Raw genomic sequence first — 15,070 nt, forward strand, 5'->3', positions numbered from 1 at the left:
TGGAGGTGCACCCTCAGCAGGTTTGCAGATGGCCCCAAGCCGAGGGGTGCTAGAGAGAAAGCAGAGTGACAGGATGGCATCCAGAAACCACCTGGGCAGGCAGGAGAGCTGGGCCCAGGTGAAGCTTGTGAGGTTCCAGGAGAGCAAGGGCAGGGTGCTGCGTGTGGGCGGGAGGAAGCCTGCCTGTCCCTGCGGGCTGGGGGCGGAGGCAATAAAGGGCAGCCCTGTGGGTGCTGGGGAGAAGCTGAGTGCGAGCAGATGGTGTGAGCTTGCAGGCCAGAAGAAGTGTGTCAGAGCTCTGTAGGTGTCTGCAGTGGTGTGCAAGCATCTGTAGAAGTCTGCCCAGGTATGTAGCTGTCTGCAGGGGTCTTCTAAAATGTCTGGAGGCTTTTCTGAGTCTGCAGAGGTGTCTGGGGGTCTGGATGACTCTCTGGAAGTCTATGGGGTTCTCTAGGTGTCTGTGGAGGTGGTTAGGGGTCTTCAGAGGTGTCTGTGGTGCTATAGGCATGTCTCAAAAGTCTGTAAAGGTCTTGAGGTGTCTGTAGAGGTCTTTAGGGGTCTCCAGGGTTCTCTAGAAGTCTGTCGAGGTCTTTGTGGGTCTCTAGGGGCCTCTTAAAGATCTGTAGGGGTCTGTTGGGGTCTTGAGGCATCTGTGGGCATCTGCTAGAGATCTGTAGGTCTGTGAAGAGGTCTCTAGATGTTTGCAGAGGTCTCTAAGCAGCTTTGAAAGGTGTGGAGGGCAATGTAGGAATCTGCAGGGGTCCCTAGAGGTCTCTAGGAGACTGGAGGGGTCTGTAGATTTCTGGAAGGTTCTGTAGAGCTCTGTAGGGGTCTGCAAGTGTCTGTAGGATTCAGTAGGTGTGTGGAGGTCTGCAGGTGTCTGCAGGCATCTTTTAAAGGTCTGAAGTGGTCTCTAGAGCTCTGTCAGGCATCTATTAAGTGTCTACAGGAATCTGTTAGCCTGGAGTGGCCTGTAGGGTTCTGTAGAGGTGCAGAGGAGTCTGTGGGTGTGTGTAGACACCTTTGAAAGGTCTGAAGTTGTCTGCAGAGGTCTGTAGCCATCTGTAGATGTCTATAGGGTACTGGAGGGGTCTGCAGGCACCTATTAAATGTCTGGAGGGGTCTGTAGAGCTCTGTCAAGGTCTGTAGATTTTTTTTTCAGGGTTCTGTAGAGTCTCTACAAAACTTTTAAAGGTGTGGAGGGGTCTGAAGGTGTCTGTTGAGCTTTGTCAATGTCTGTGGTGGTGTGTAGGTGACTGTAGGTGCCTGCAGAAGTGTGAAGGGGTCTGTAGCTATTTGTCAGGGTCTGAAAGAGTCTGCAGAGGTCTGTAGAGTTGAGTAGATGTTTGGAGGTTTCTGTGTGGGTCTGTAGGTGCCTGCAGGCATCATTTAAAGCTCTGGGGGGGTCTGTAGATGTGTGCAGGGGTCTGTTAAATATCTGGAGGAGTCTGAAGAGGTCTGGGGAGCTCTGTAGGGGTCTGTATGTGTTTGCAGGCATCTGTAGGGGTCTGTAGATGCCTGTAGGGATTTGCAGGGGTCTGTTAGTTGTCAGTAGAGGTCTGCCTGGGTTTGGAGGTGCCTTTTAATGGGTCTGTGGAGGTCTGGAGGGTTCTGTGGAGTTCTGCAGTGGTCTGTTAAAGGTGTGGAGGGGTCTGTAGGTGTTTGCATTCAATTAAGGAGTTCTTTGGCTCCAGGGCACTTTTGTCTAATGTCTCTAAACTGTGACCGTAGCAAGTGAGATAGAGGTGCACTGGCAGCATGTTTGCAGATGGCCCCAACCTGAGTGGTGCTATAGAGAACTCAGAGGGACAGGATGGCATCTAGAAAACACCTGGGCAGGCAGGAGAGCTGGGCCCAGGTGAAGCTGCTAATGTTCAACAAGAGCAAGTGGAGAGTGCTGCAGCTGGGCGGAAGCAAGTGTGCCTGTCACTGCAGGCTGGGGGTGGAGGTGATAAAAAGCAGTCCTGAGAAGGCCGTAGGGGTGCTTGGGAGAAGCTGAGTCTGAGCAGCCTGTGTGAGCTTGCAGGCCAGAAGGAGTCTGTCAGAGGTGTGTAGGTGTTTGCAGGCTTCTATAGAGGCATATGCAAGTGTGTGTAGAAGTCTGTGCATGTCTGTGTGTGTCTGTAGGGGCCTGTTAGAGGTCTATAGGCTTCTATAGAGGCTTGTAGATGTCAGTGTGGGTCTAGAGGGGTCAGTAGTTAGATTTTAGGGGTTTGCAGGGATCTCCAGATATCTGTAGGCATTTGTAGGTGTTGTGAAAGGTCTTTGAGTGTCTGTAGGCATCTGTTCAGGTGTTTACAGGTGTGTAGAGTTCTGTAGATGTCTGTAGGGGTCTCTTAAAGGCCTGTAAAAGGGTCTAGGGTCATGTTTGGGCATTACAGGGTCATCTAAAGAGGTATGAAATGAGGTTTTGGGGACATCAAAAGAGTTATTGTGGGCATCTAAATTGGTCTGGGGTCCTCTGGGGGCTCCTGAGGGGTCTCTATATTTGGTGGCCACAAGGCAGCAGGCATCCACAGGCCGGTGCCTCGCTTTATGTTCTGTGACTCTTGGCCAACCAGGAAGCACAGGGGATGGGAGTTCCAACATGAAATGGGTTAAAGGATGAGGCTTCCTGTGAAATGCCTTTGGGTTTTACTTAAAACTGTCTCACTTCTTTTTTTCTCTTGTTGATCCCTGCTCCCCTCCACCTGCTTTTTTAAGAGATCTTATTTGCTTTACCCAAAATCAAGTTGGAGAGATGTGTGGAGCCTCAGCCACAGACCCTGACTGTTGGGGGGATGCTTTCATGGCAGAAAGCGGAGCTGTTCGAAACCCAGTTCTCCTTGCAAGTGGTTAAGAATTGGATTCCCTTTGGAAAATGGGGACAGAGACATCTCTCTGGTGAGTTGCTGTGAAGTGCCAGCCTTGGGGAGTGATCTCTGACCACCTTGAACTTCTTATTTGGAGGAAAGGAATTTCTTCTGTAGGCTTGTTACTTCCTGCTCTGTTAGCCCCTTTTGTGGAAAGAAGGAGAGGAGTTGGATTAAAAGCCCTTCTGGACAGTTCTGCTGTTCAGGAGGGGTTTTGTATTTCTGTATTAGTTTTATTACTTGTTGATGATTGTCTATATTTGTAAATATCTGTATACATGCTTGTGTATTTGTGCCACACTGTAAATACAGCTTAATTCCTTAACTTCCAGCTGCCTGAGTTCGCCTGGTGAATTCATGGGGGGAAGGGCAGGAAACTCCCAAATGACCACATCTGTACTTAATGTAAGTTCCTTTCTGCTTTCCAGCTGGAGAGCTGTTATTGCTGATTTGCAGCAGTCTCTTAAAGGGCAGGGGTGGGTGAAGGTCTTAAATCCTTGCTATAAATAGCATTTATGGGTTTAGAAACCTCCTCGCAATTACATATTAGATTGTGGGAATTTTTTTTTGTTAAAATAGCAAGTATTTATGCATATATATTACATCTTTTTTTGTTGAATTTTGTGACTGTTCTTTTCTCTTGAACAGAGAATGAAGATTATGGAGGGAAAAGTGAGGTGACTTCAGAGCAGAGAAGTGATGTTGCAGAGGAAAAAGCTGAACAGGTCTATTGGGAAGAAAACAAACTCTGGAGGAAAAATCTGAGGTAAACAAGAGGACACAGGTGACATTTTCTATTCAAAAAAGTGAACAAGTCTCTAGGGGATAAAAATGAAGATTGTAGGAGGAAAAAGCTGAGGTGATTAGGTGGGACAGAGCCGACATTGTGAATGGAAAAACATAATGTAATCCATAGGGGAGAAAAGGAGCATTTTTGAAGGAAACCAGGCCCTATGCCTCTGAAACCCTGGGGCCAGACATACCTGTTGGAAGACGGAGACCGGTGCGGCGAGAGATCGGGGCACTGAGAGTCGACTCTGTGGCTTCTGCGCAGCAGTGCAATTTATTAGGGCGATGCAGCGACCTTTATAGCCCCCAAAGGGGGTGTAGACAACTAACTTAGCTCAAGATTGGTACAAGTGGAGGGTACAGATTGGCTCCAGGTTAAGTGTAAGGCAGAGATAGGTTAACTTACAGTAAACACCTTAAGGATCCCACCCAGGGGGGGTGGCCAGAGTCAGCCCCCTGGGCCGTGCCCACCCCATAGGCCGGCAGATTCCACCCCCTGACAGCTGTGCGTGGGTTGCTCATAGTCGCAGGCTCAGGCCCCTGGGAGCCTCAAGGCTCCAAGGACACTTCTCATCACAGGGTCTGATGTTTACCTTTCATGCTCCGCTGCGGGAGGAAGCTTCCCACAGTACCCCCTTCTTTTCTTTTGAGCAACCCACATTTGATTTTAAACGAGCTGTGCTCAGTGGGAGCGCAGGTCAATGGTGTTAAAGTAAAGAGTATACATTTGTTAAGAATTTTGCTAGTGACAACAATCTGGCAAACCAGCCACCCAAGCTTAGCTAATGATCCCAAAAGCCATTTCTGCAAGCGACAGCGAGTCAGATGTTCAAAAAACCCAAAGGTCCAGACGAACATCACAGCTTCTGGAGGGTGCAAGTCTGTCACGTCTTCATTAGCTCACTGTGGTAGCCGATGTTGCGGGCGAGTGAATTGTTCAGTATCTCTCCATAGCTTTAAGTTCACTTCATACTTCTCAGAGATCTTGATGTTCCCAGTGCAGTCCTCGGCTATGAGCTGCGTCTGACGATTGTGCTTAAGAACTACCAACCCCCAAATACCATACAAGAGTGCGTCTTAGATGTTGCTTTCAGGCTATTCTGCTTAGGCCTTTTCCCACAGCTCTCGATTCACTTCAAGAATTTGGAGCAGTGTTTTTTCATCCCTTGCAGGGCCCTTGCAAGAGATAAAGAAATCACTTTGCCATCTTATGCCAATTTTAAGTGGGCTTTGGCCTTCACCAAAGGGACCAGACCGAATCTATTCCATTAAGCTACAATCATTGAAGCTCATGAAAATACCCAAATTCATTAGCCAAGATCCAATGCCTTATAATCCAAATACTCATGATCATCATCTCTCTGACTCTCCCAAGATCTTACCACAATTCTGCCATCTGAGCAAGATTTTCTGCTCACTTCATGAAAGGACAAACCAATCATATTCAAGTTGGTATCCACCTTAGGGCCTGTACAGACAGGTGATAAAGCATAATACGAACATATTCAATACCTAAGCTGATAAATCCACTGATCTTACTTGTATGATGTGTCCAAAAAGGCTGTAGTGTTTCTCCATGCCTCTCTTCTTATTTTTCTAGCTCCTCTTCCACCTCGCCCCCTTTTCCTCTTTTTTTTTTTTTTCAATTTATATAAAAGACAAAATTCTACATTTCTATACATTAAAGAAAAAAAAAAATCATATAACTATAATACTGTGTTAACTTATAAGCCTAGTAGAAAAGAAAAAGAAAAAAAGGTGTGTGAGTGAGTGTGTAAAAGAGAATATGGTACCATATTATCTTTAGTATAGAAAAAGTGAGTAGGGACTTATAAGTATAAAATATGATGCCTTACCATAATATATCAGTATAATATCTATCAAAAGCTAATTATGTTCCATCATGATTGCCTAAGAATTACTGCATTATTAACATTATCCTAAAAATCCAATATTATTAATAAGCATCAGTACCTTATCCAACAAATGTCCAAAATACAAAATATATTATAATTAAAGTCAAAAACAACGGTAAAATTCCAGAGTCCAACATAGTCATCAAGACCCCAGTCTATATCTTGAGAAATCAACCAGGCTGTGTTTGCTGTCTATCCGGCTGACTCGGCGGGGGGTTGCCACTATCACAATTTCCAGGTACAGCTTTGGTCCAGCGTGAAGGAACCCACAAGGGACCTGACTGGGTAGAGACACACATGTATCCTCGTCCCAGATAAATCACAGGGGCCGGGCCTCCCCATAGTCTGGTCTTGGGGTCCTTATACATAACTGTCATTTGCACTGGAGGCGCTCCTTTTTGTACCAAACCTGAATGCACCTCTGCAGGTGGTCCTGGATCATCACCAAAAATACACAGATGGTTAATAACAAAAAGGGTTTTGCTCACGCGTTCAGCTGGGTCGGGTATGTCCCGAAACTTTTCAAGGTAACCTTTTATCACCTGATGGGCACGCTCGATAATAGCTTGGCTCGTGGGTGAATTGGCTATGCCAGTGGTGTGAGTAACACCCCACTTTTGCACAAACCTCCGAAATGTCTCACTGGTGTATGCAGGGCCATTGTCTGTTTTAATTTTTTCTGGCACACCCATCACCGCAAAGCATCCTGTCAAGTGTTTGATAGCGTGAGTGGCTCTCTCTCCTGGCAGCGGCGTTGCCCATATGTGTTTGCTATAGGTATCAACAGTAACATGGAGGCAATGTAATCTGCCAAAGGAGGGAACATGAGTAACGTCCATTTGCCACAATTCTAAGGCCTTGAGTCCTCTGGGATTCACACCCGATCCTAATCCTGGCCCCATATGACTGCAGACTGGGCAGGAACGTACAATTCCCTTGGCATCGTTGTCAGAGATCTGAAATTGGTGTTTTAGTCCTTTTGCATTCTGATGAAAAGTAGCGTGGGCCTCTCTGGCTAGGGAAAACTGATCAAGTGGGGCAGGCCGTCCAGGTAGTGCCACTAACCTGTCAGCTCTAGCATTGCCTTCCCCCAGACCTATCTCCCACTTATGACTACGAATATGGATAATGCAGTAGGGAGCCGTTCTCTGGGCTATAGCTGCATACAGTGAGCATAGTAGTTGGTATAGGCGCTGATTCTTTACCTCTCTGATAGAAGAGTCCTCAATTCTCCGCACCACTCCAGCTACATACATTGAGTCAGTTACTACATTTAAGGGGACGTCAAGCCAGTTAACTAAAGCCCATACCACTGCGGTTAACTCCAGGGTCTGTAAGGAGTCCATGGCCGTCCCCTGCAAAATGTGTTTTTGCCACCTTGTCTTTGAGTGCCATACTACAGCAGCCTTATGTGAGTTCCGTCCTGCATCTGTAAATGCATTGACCGCGTTCTGTAAAGGGGAGGGAGACTGCTTTGGCCTAACTATCCAGCTCTGCTGGCTTATCCATCGGAGTGTGTTGGACTTCAACACCTGTATGGAAATGCGGCCTGGGAAATTCAGGAGGCTGGTCTGCAGCTCCTCTGACTGGCATAAGAACCATTCCAGGTCGTCCCGCTTGATACGTAACCTTATGGAATCGGGTTCTGTTCCGGCAATGTCCAATAGCCGTTTCCTGCCCTTCTTAATCAACCGGGCTATTGTATACGTCTGTGTCTCTATTGTTTTTTGCGGCTGCATGGTAGTAAACAACCACTCCAGGACAGATAGTTGGTCCTTTGATCGAAACTTACACTGTGTGATAGCCCCAAAAATACAGTGCTCGCCCTTAATAATAGATAAGTCGATAGGCACGTTTGGGTCCACTCGTTCTACCCATCTGCTGGTGATCATGTCACTAAGTTTCTGTATAGTTTCCTGTTGTAGGTGAGAGAGTTTGACCCTTTTGGCGGGGTCTGTGCCTTGTAGCAGTGGCTTTAAGGGTCGTAGGTCGTCGTTTGTGAACCCTATGACAGGACGTAACCACTGCAAGTCTCCCATCAATGTCTGAGCATCTTTAAGTGTGGCAATATTGGTGGTCAGCTGTAATTTCTGGGGACGTATGAGGTTTTTGGCTATGTGCCAGCCTAGATATTTCCATGGAGCTTCCCTCTGGATCTTTTCTGAGGCAATCTGAAGTCCTACAGCCTGGAGTTCCGTCACGAGTTGCTGCAGATGAGTATCGAGGAAGGGCTCCGGCTGGGCTATTAGGATATCGTCCATATAGTGGTAGATGATGGCCGTTTTCCACATCTGTCGAATGGGACGCAGGGCAAAGTCGACGTAAAGCTGACACATTGTTGGGCTATTTTTCATTCCTTGGGGCAAGACCACCCAGTGGAAGCGGCGTGCTGGATGCTGCTTATTAATGGCTGGCAAGGTAAAGGCAAAACGCTGACAGTCTGCAGGGTGTAGTGGAATTGTAAAAAAACAGTCTTTTAGATCTATGACAAGTAATTCCCAGTTCTCTGGTATCATGGATAGCGAAGGCAGGCCCGGTTGAAGAGCACCCATAGCTTGCATTTGTTCGTTAATAGCTCGAAGGTCATGTAAGAGGCGAAATTTTCCTGACTTTTTTGGTATTACAAAAATCGGGGTGTTCCATGGGCTGGTTGAAGGTACAATATGGCCTGCAGCAAGTTGTTCTTCGATGAGCTTGTGTGCTTCTTGCAGCCGTTCCTTTCGCAGCGGCCACTGATCTATCCAGATCGGTGTACTAGAAAGCCACTGGAGTTTGATTATGGGCGGCTGCCGTCCAGTGGCCGCTGCTGAAAAATTACCTGCGGAGTAGTTATCACGACTCCCATCTGTGTCATGACATCCCTACCAATCAGCGCATTTACACCTTGCGGGAGAGGTGCGATGGTTGCAAAGACGTGGCCTGTCCTCTCATCTATGGTTATACTGATTCGCTGTGAGCTTGTCAGAGTCTGAGATACTCCACCAACACCTTCAATACCGCCTTTAGCTGGGCTTGCTGGCCAGTGCGAGGGCCATGCAGGTATGGAAAAAATGGTTATATCGGCACCTGTATCCAGGAGAATGTCCATGGTTATTGTGTCCTGACCATTACTAATGATAGCTGATGCAAGTGGTCGTCTAGTCAAGGACAGGGTCAGCATGGCTAGGCCACCCGTAGATCCAAAACCCTGATCTCCTCTTTGTGGCAAGGCGCGGCCCTGGGCCACGTCCTGTAGCAGGTTGGTCAGGGGCACCAGTTGAGCAATGCGACTGCCTTCTGGCACCACGATAGGTGGGCTGTTAGTGTATGCAACAATTTGTATGATACCGGTGTAGTCTTCATCAATCACCCCGGGAACAATCATTAATCCCTTCAGCCCGGCAGAAGATCTCCCCAGGAGTAATGCGCCAGTGGGCTTGCCATTTATCATTAATGGGCCTTTCATGGAGGTGGCAATAGGGACTGGGCGGTTGTCAATCAAAGTGATGCTTACTGCTGTTGTAAGATCCAGCCCGAGGCTGCCGGAGCTTGCTGGGCAGATAGCGTCACTGGGGCAGCAACTTGTGTCCTCGCGCGGCTGCCTGCCGCGCTGCGCTGGTAGTTTCCCGAGCGCTTGCAGGCCGCAGTTGCATGAGTGTCAAGTTGGCAGCGGTCACACCAGACTGCAGCCTGTGGGCAATTATCGCGTGGGTGCCCAGTTAGACCGCAGCGGAAGCAGGGGTTCCATGGGTTGTTTCGGCGGCCACGATTCCCTGCATCTGCGGATCACAGTGCTGCCATTACGAGCTGCGTGTGCTTATCTAGAACTTGATCCATTCGGGTTGCAACAAATGTCTGCTGCTGGTTTGTGGGCATTCGAGCAACTCGCTCCAACATATCGTCCACTGAGGCTTCCCTAGGCAGAATGGACAACAGCTGCTTGGTCTTATTATTAGCATTCTTAAAAGCTAGGGTTCGAAAAAAGGCTTGTCTGGTTGCAGCATCTAACTCAGTGGCTGCTTCAACTGCAGCTGCTAGTCTATCAATGAAATGGCTGTAGTCCTCACTCAAACCTTGCTTAACAGCGGTATAGCTAGGTGCTCTTGGCTCTGTAGGCACCATATTAAAAGCTGCCCTGGCAGTTGTCATGGACGCATGATGCCACTCAAAGGGATGACGTATCTGGGCATCCAGCGAGCTGAAAGCCCCTTTTCCCAGCAGTATATCTGCTTGAACATTGAGTAAGGGGTCGCCTAGTTGTCGTGGCTGCTCCACCACCTTCCTGCACTCATCGCGCCATGCCCTTTCCCACAACATAAACTGGGATGGTGTTAAAATCAGTCTCGCAACAGTCTCACAATCTGCTGGGCATAGCACATAGGCAGAGAAGATGTAATTCAGCAATTGCTTAGTCGGTTGTGAGTGTAAGCCATGGGAAGATACTGCTGTTTTCAACTGCATAAGCAGTTTCCAATCAAGAGCCGTGTGAGTGGCTCCTGGCTGTCCATCTGCGGTCCGTGCTGCCACAACTGGGAATGCCGCTGCACCTTCCAGAGCAGCAGCTGCCTCCCAATCACCTTGTAACAAGGCGTCGCGAATAACGGCACGCCACCGATGTTGTGGACCAACGGGTGTAAGCTGGAGAGTCTTCCCGGTGATCTCTGTAGCTTGTGGTGCCGCCAGGGGCTGGGCATTGCCAGAAGGCATTATTCTAAGTTTCTGCAAGTCGTCGGCAACATTGTCAATAGTGTCGTCGGCATCGGACTGTGAGGAGTCGCTAGCGTCCAAGTTAATCACAGGCGGCGGTTCCCGGGCTTGAGAGGAAGGACCGGCTTCCGCGGCGGAAGTCCAACTCAGGCCCGCTGCAGCCGGGGGGGCGGGTCGGAATGTAGCAGAAGGAGTTTGCGCCGGACGTGGCGAGACAGTAGCGGAAGCCGGGAGTGGGGAAAACGGACCACTGTAGGGCGGTGGCGCTGGGAGCAGGGGGGCAGGCGGCTGCACCGGAACGGCAGGGATGGTGGGAATGTTTTGGGGAATTGGTGCCGCTGGCATCGGGGGTACTGGTGGCTGCACTGGAACGGCAGGAACGTCGGGAACGTCTTGAGGGAGTGGCGTCGGTTGTTGAGGCAGCGCAGGGTATAACGAAGGGTCCTGAGCCGGCGGCACCGGCTGCATCGGGACGTCCTGCTGAGGCGGCACCGGCTGCATCGGGACGTCCTGCTGAGGCGGCGCTGGTTGCTGAGGCGCTGCCGGCTGCGTCGGAGTGTCTGGAGTTGGTGGCACCGGTTGCTGAGGCGCTGCCGGCTGCGTCGGAGTGTCTGGAGTTGGTGGCACCGGTTGCTGAGGCGCTGCCGGCTGCGTCGGAGTGTTTGGAGTTGGCGGCACCGGTTGCTGAGGCGCTGCCGGCTGCGTCGGAGTGTTTGGAGTTGGCGGCACCGGTTGCTGAGGCGCTGCCGGCTGCGTCGGAGTGTTTGGAGTTGGCGGCACCGGTTGCATCGGCACTGCGGACAGCATCGGAACAGTAGATGCACTGGGGAGAGTCATCAAAGGCACCACCGTGCCTGGAGAAATTTTCAGGTCGGAAAAGAGAGAGCTAGCTGGCGTAACCATTGCCTCTAGTGGTCTCTTCCCCCGAGTGTCCAAGCCGTCAGCAAGCCGTGCCGCTGCTGTAGCTGCAAGGGTCTGTTCCAATCTGTATTTCTTCAAGCAATTGATGACATCACGCCATTGCTTTTGTACGCTTTTGGCTGTTTTGTCACCGTCAATAGCCTGGTCAAAAATAGTATCGCCACAGCGGCGCCATTCAGATTCATCAAAAAGAGAGTCTGAAGTTTGAAAGTGTCCTCTTACTAGTCCATATGCTACTAAGGAAGTCAATTTTTTCTTTGACATGGAAACTCCTCGCTTTTCCAAAAAGTTCAAGAGGAGAGAAATTGCTACTTGTTTATCCAAAAGTGCTTGTGTGGTCGGTTCGCCAGCTCCCCAAAGGGAGTCACCAATACTTTGAAAAAACCGCGGAAGAAGGGAGGGGCGGCTGGGAGGTTCCATGGTAACGGCAAGGTTCCGTAAGCGCGCGGAAGAAGAGAAAAAAAAAGGGAAGAAGGAAAAAAAAGGGGGGGGGTGTGGTGTGGGTGGTGTGTTCGCTTTCCGGCGGCAACTGCCCTGGGGGGATCTGACTATGCATGATCACTGCCCCCAGAAGTGCCCATCTATATGGTCGCACCTGTCGTCACACCAGCTGCCGTTATTAAAATTTGCCCCCATATTTATGAGCGGCGACTTTTTTATTTTTTTTTTTTTTTTTTTTAAATAAACGCCTATCTATATAGGCTGTCCGTACCGGCAGACACCTATCCCTCGTGGTTAGTAACGGGTTTAGCGAGGGGGAAAAAAAAAAAGAAAAAAGGGAAAAAAAAAAAGGAAAAATAGAGAGAAAGAAAAAAAGGAAAAAAGAAAAAAAAAGGAGACGTGTTTCCCCAGCAGGGGGTATAGTAACGTCCGATCTCTTGCGTTTCCACCAGCTCCTTTTATGTGGAAGCCTCTATGTCCTTCGTGGCCGGAGGAGGGGGAGAGGGGGGAAGCGGCCTGGCGGTATCTTCGTGGCCTGGCGGTGGGGGGGGGGGAGAGGCCTAGTGGTTTCTTCGTGGCCTGGCGGTGGGGGGGGGGGAGAGAGGCCTAGCGGTTTCTTCGCGGCCTGGCGGTGGGGGGGGGGAGAGGCCTAGTGGTTTCTTCGCGGCCTGGCGGTGGGGGGGGGGGAGAGAGGCCTGGCGGTGGGGGGGGGGAGAGAGGCCTAGCGGTTTCTTCGCGGCCTGGCGGTGGGGGGGGAGAGAGGCCTAGTGGTTTCTTCGCGGCCTGGCGGTGGGGGGGGGGGGAGAGAGGCCTAGCGGTTTCTTCGCGGCCTGGCGGTGGGGGGGGGAGAGAGGCCTAGTGGTTTCTTCGCGGCCTGGCGGTGGGGGGGGGAGAGAGGCCTAGCGGTTTCTTTGCGGCCTGGCGGTGGGGGGGGGAGAAAGGCCTAGTGGTTTCTTCGCGGCCTGGCGGTGGTGGGGGGAGAGAGGCCTAGTGGTTTCTTCGCGGCCTGGCGGTGGGGGGGGGGGAGAGAGGCCTAGCGGTTTCTTCGTGGCCTGGCGGTGGGGGGGGGAGAAAGGCCTAGTGGTTTCTTCGCGGCCTGGCGGTGGGGGGGGGGAGAGAGGCCTAGCGGTTTCTTCGCGGCCTGGCGGTGGGGGGGGGGAGAAAGGCCTAGTGGTTTCTTCGCGGCCTGGCGGTGGGGGGGGGAGAGAGGCCTAGCCGGCGCTGCCGGCGGCGGCAAGTGGCCCGGGGTGCGGGTCTTCCGTACCTGGTCGCGTAGTTGTCCGGAGGTTCAATCGGTGTGTTCGGGCGCCATCTGTTGGAAGACGGAGACCGGTGCGGCGAGAGATCGGGGCACTGAGAGTCGACTCTGTGGCTTCTGCGCAGCAGTGCAATTTATTAGGGCGATGCAGCGACCTTTATAGCCCCCAAAGGGGGTGTAGACAACTAACTTAGCTCAAGATTGGTACAAGTGGAGGGTACAGATTGGCTCCAGGTCCTTGTGTGTCCCCAGGAGCAGCACGAGGTCCCTGTAAGCAGGGCCTAGGAGGACGTTTTAGGCAGGAAATGGGCACGAGACTTCATGGGCCCTTATTGGGCTGAGGTGGCTCCCTGGGATCCGGAAGAAGTCGAGGGGTGCTGCAGCCAGGAGGGCCGGCCTGTAAGGGGGGGGCGGGCCAGATCCCATGGCTCCGTAGGAGTTTTTGAGAGTGCCGAGGCGAGAGAGGCCACCCTGTAAGTAGGGCTGCGTGTCGCGGTGCCCGGCGGGAGGTTGGAGGGAACGCCTCTGTAATCAGGGTGGGGCTAGGATCAAAACGTTTCTGCTTCAAAGGAAAGGAGCTAGGAGAAAGTTTCTTTTGCCAGTGTGTGACGCAGCTGGAAAGCTGCAGAATGGTGCAGGGGATTCCAGGCTAGGTCATTCCTGGCTGGGTCTATAAGCAGAAGGAGTGCTTTTTCAAAACGGCATTTTTATGGCTCTTCAATGGGGCTAGGATGTAAACGTGTTTCTGCTTCAAAGGAAAGCAGCTAGGAGAAAGTTTCTTTTGCCAGCGTGTGAGGGAGCTGGAAAGCTGCAGAATGGTGCAGGGGATTCCAGGCTAGGCCATTCCTGGCTGGGTCTATAAGCAGAAGGAGTGCTTTTTGTAAACCTAATTTCTATGTTTCTTCAATGGGGCTAGGATGTAAACGTGTTTCTGCTTGAAAGGAGAGCAGCTAGGAGAAAGTTTCTTTTGCCAGTGTGTGAGGGAGCTGGAAAGCTGCAGAATGGTGACGGGGATTCCAGGCTAGGTCGTTACTGAATGGGTCTATAAGCAGTATGAGTGCCTTTTGTGAACCGAGTTTCTATGGTTCTTCAATAGGGCTAGGATGTAAACGTGTTTCTGCATCAAAGGAAAGCAGCTAGGAGAAAGTTTCTTTTGCCAGTGTGTGAGGGAGCTGGAAAGCTGCAGAATGGTGCAGGGGATTCCAGGCTAGGCCATTCCTGGCTGGCTCTATAACCAGAAGGAATGCTTTTTCTAACCGGCATTTCTATGGTTCTTCAATGGGGCTAGGATATAAACGTGTTTCTACTTCAAGGGAAAGCAGCTAGGAGAAAGTTTCTTTTGCCAGTGTGTGACGCAGCTGGAAAGCTGCAGAATGGTGCAGGGGATTCCAGGCTAGGCCATTGCTGGCTGGCTCTATAAGCAGAAGGAGTGCTTTTTCTAACCGGCATTTCTATGGTTATTCAATGGGGCTAGGATGTAAACGTGTTTCTGCTTCAAAGGAAAGCAGCTAGGAGAAAGTTTCTTTTGCCAGTGTGTGAGGGAGCTGGAAAGCTGCAGAATGGTGCAGGGGATTCCAGGCTAGGCCATTCCTGACTGGGTCTATAAGCAGAAGGAGTGCTTTTTCTAACCGGCATTTCTATGGTTCTTCAATGGGGCTAGGATGTAAACGTGTTTCTGCTTCAAAGGAAAGCAGCTAGGAGAAAGTTTCTTTTGCCAGTGTGTGAGGGAGCTGGAACGCTGCAGAATGGTGCAGGGGATTCCAGGCTAGGCCATTCCTGGCTGGGTCTATAAGCAAAAGGAGTGCTTTTTTCTAACTGGCATTTCTATGGTTCTTCAATGGGGCTAGGATGTAAACGTGTGTCTGCTTCAAAGGAAAGCAGCTAGGAGAAAGTTTCTTTTGCCAGTGTGTGAGGGAGCTGGAAAGCTGCAGAATGGTGCAGGGGATTCCAGGCTAGGCCATTCCTGGCTGGGTCTATAAGCAGAAGGAGGGCTTTTTGTAAACCGAATTTCTATGGTTCTTCAATGGGGCTAGGATGTAAACGTGTTTCTGCTTCAAAGGAAAGCAGCTAGGAGAAAGTTTCTTTTGCCACTGTGTGACGCAGCTGGAAAGCTGCAGAATGGTGCAGGGGATTCCAGGCTAGGCCATTCCTGACTGGGTCTATAAGCAGGAGTGCTTTTTCTAACCGGCATTTCTATGGTTCTTTAA

At 50.6% G+C, this 15,070-nt stretch overlaps 1 long non-coding RNA gene across 2 annotated transcripts; it reads left to right on the plus strand.

Annotated features, from left to right (window-relative positions):
• Positions 1–255: 255 nt before the first annotated feature.
• LOC135174582 (uncharacterized) lies at positions 256–3,785 on the plus strand. 2 transcript variants are annotated; one of them, XR_010302020.1, is made up of 4 exons: positions 256–346; positions 2,704–2,883; positions 3,185–3,257; positions 3,501–3,785. It is a non-coding gene; the product is annotated as an uncharacterized LOC135174582 (long non-coding RNA). The 2 variants fall into 2 exon arrangements; XR_010302019.1 differs by lacking the exon at positions 256–346 and adding an exon at positions 1,987–2,047.
• Positions 3,786–15,070: the final 11,285 nt, after the last annotated feature.

Source organism: Pogoniulus pusillus, unplaced genomic scaffold (genome assembly GCF_015220805.1).
Source record: "Pogoniulus pusillus isolate bPogPus1 unplaced genomic scaffold, bPogPus1.pri scaffold_83_arrow_ctg1, whole genome shotgun sequence".
Classification (NCBI taxonomy): domain Eukaryota; kingdom Metazoa; phylum Chordata; class Aves; order Piciformes; family Lybiidae; genus Pogoniulus; species Pogoniulus pusillus.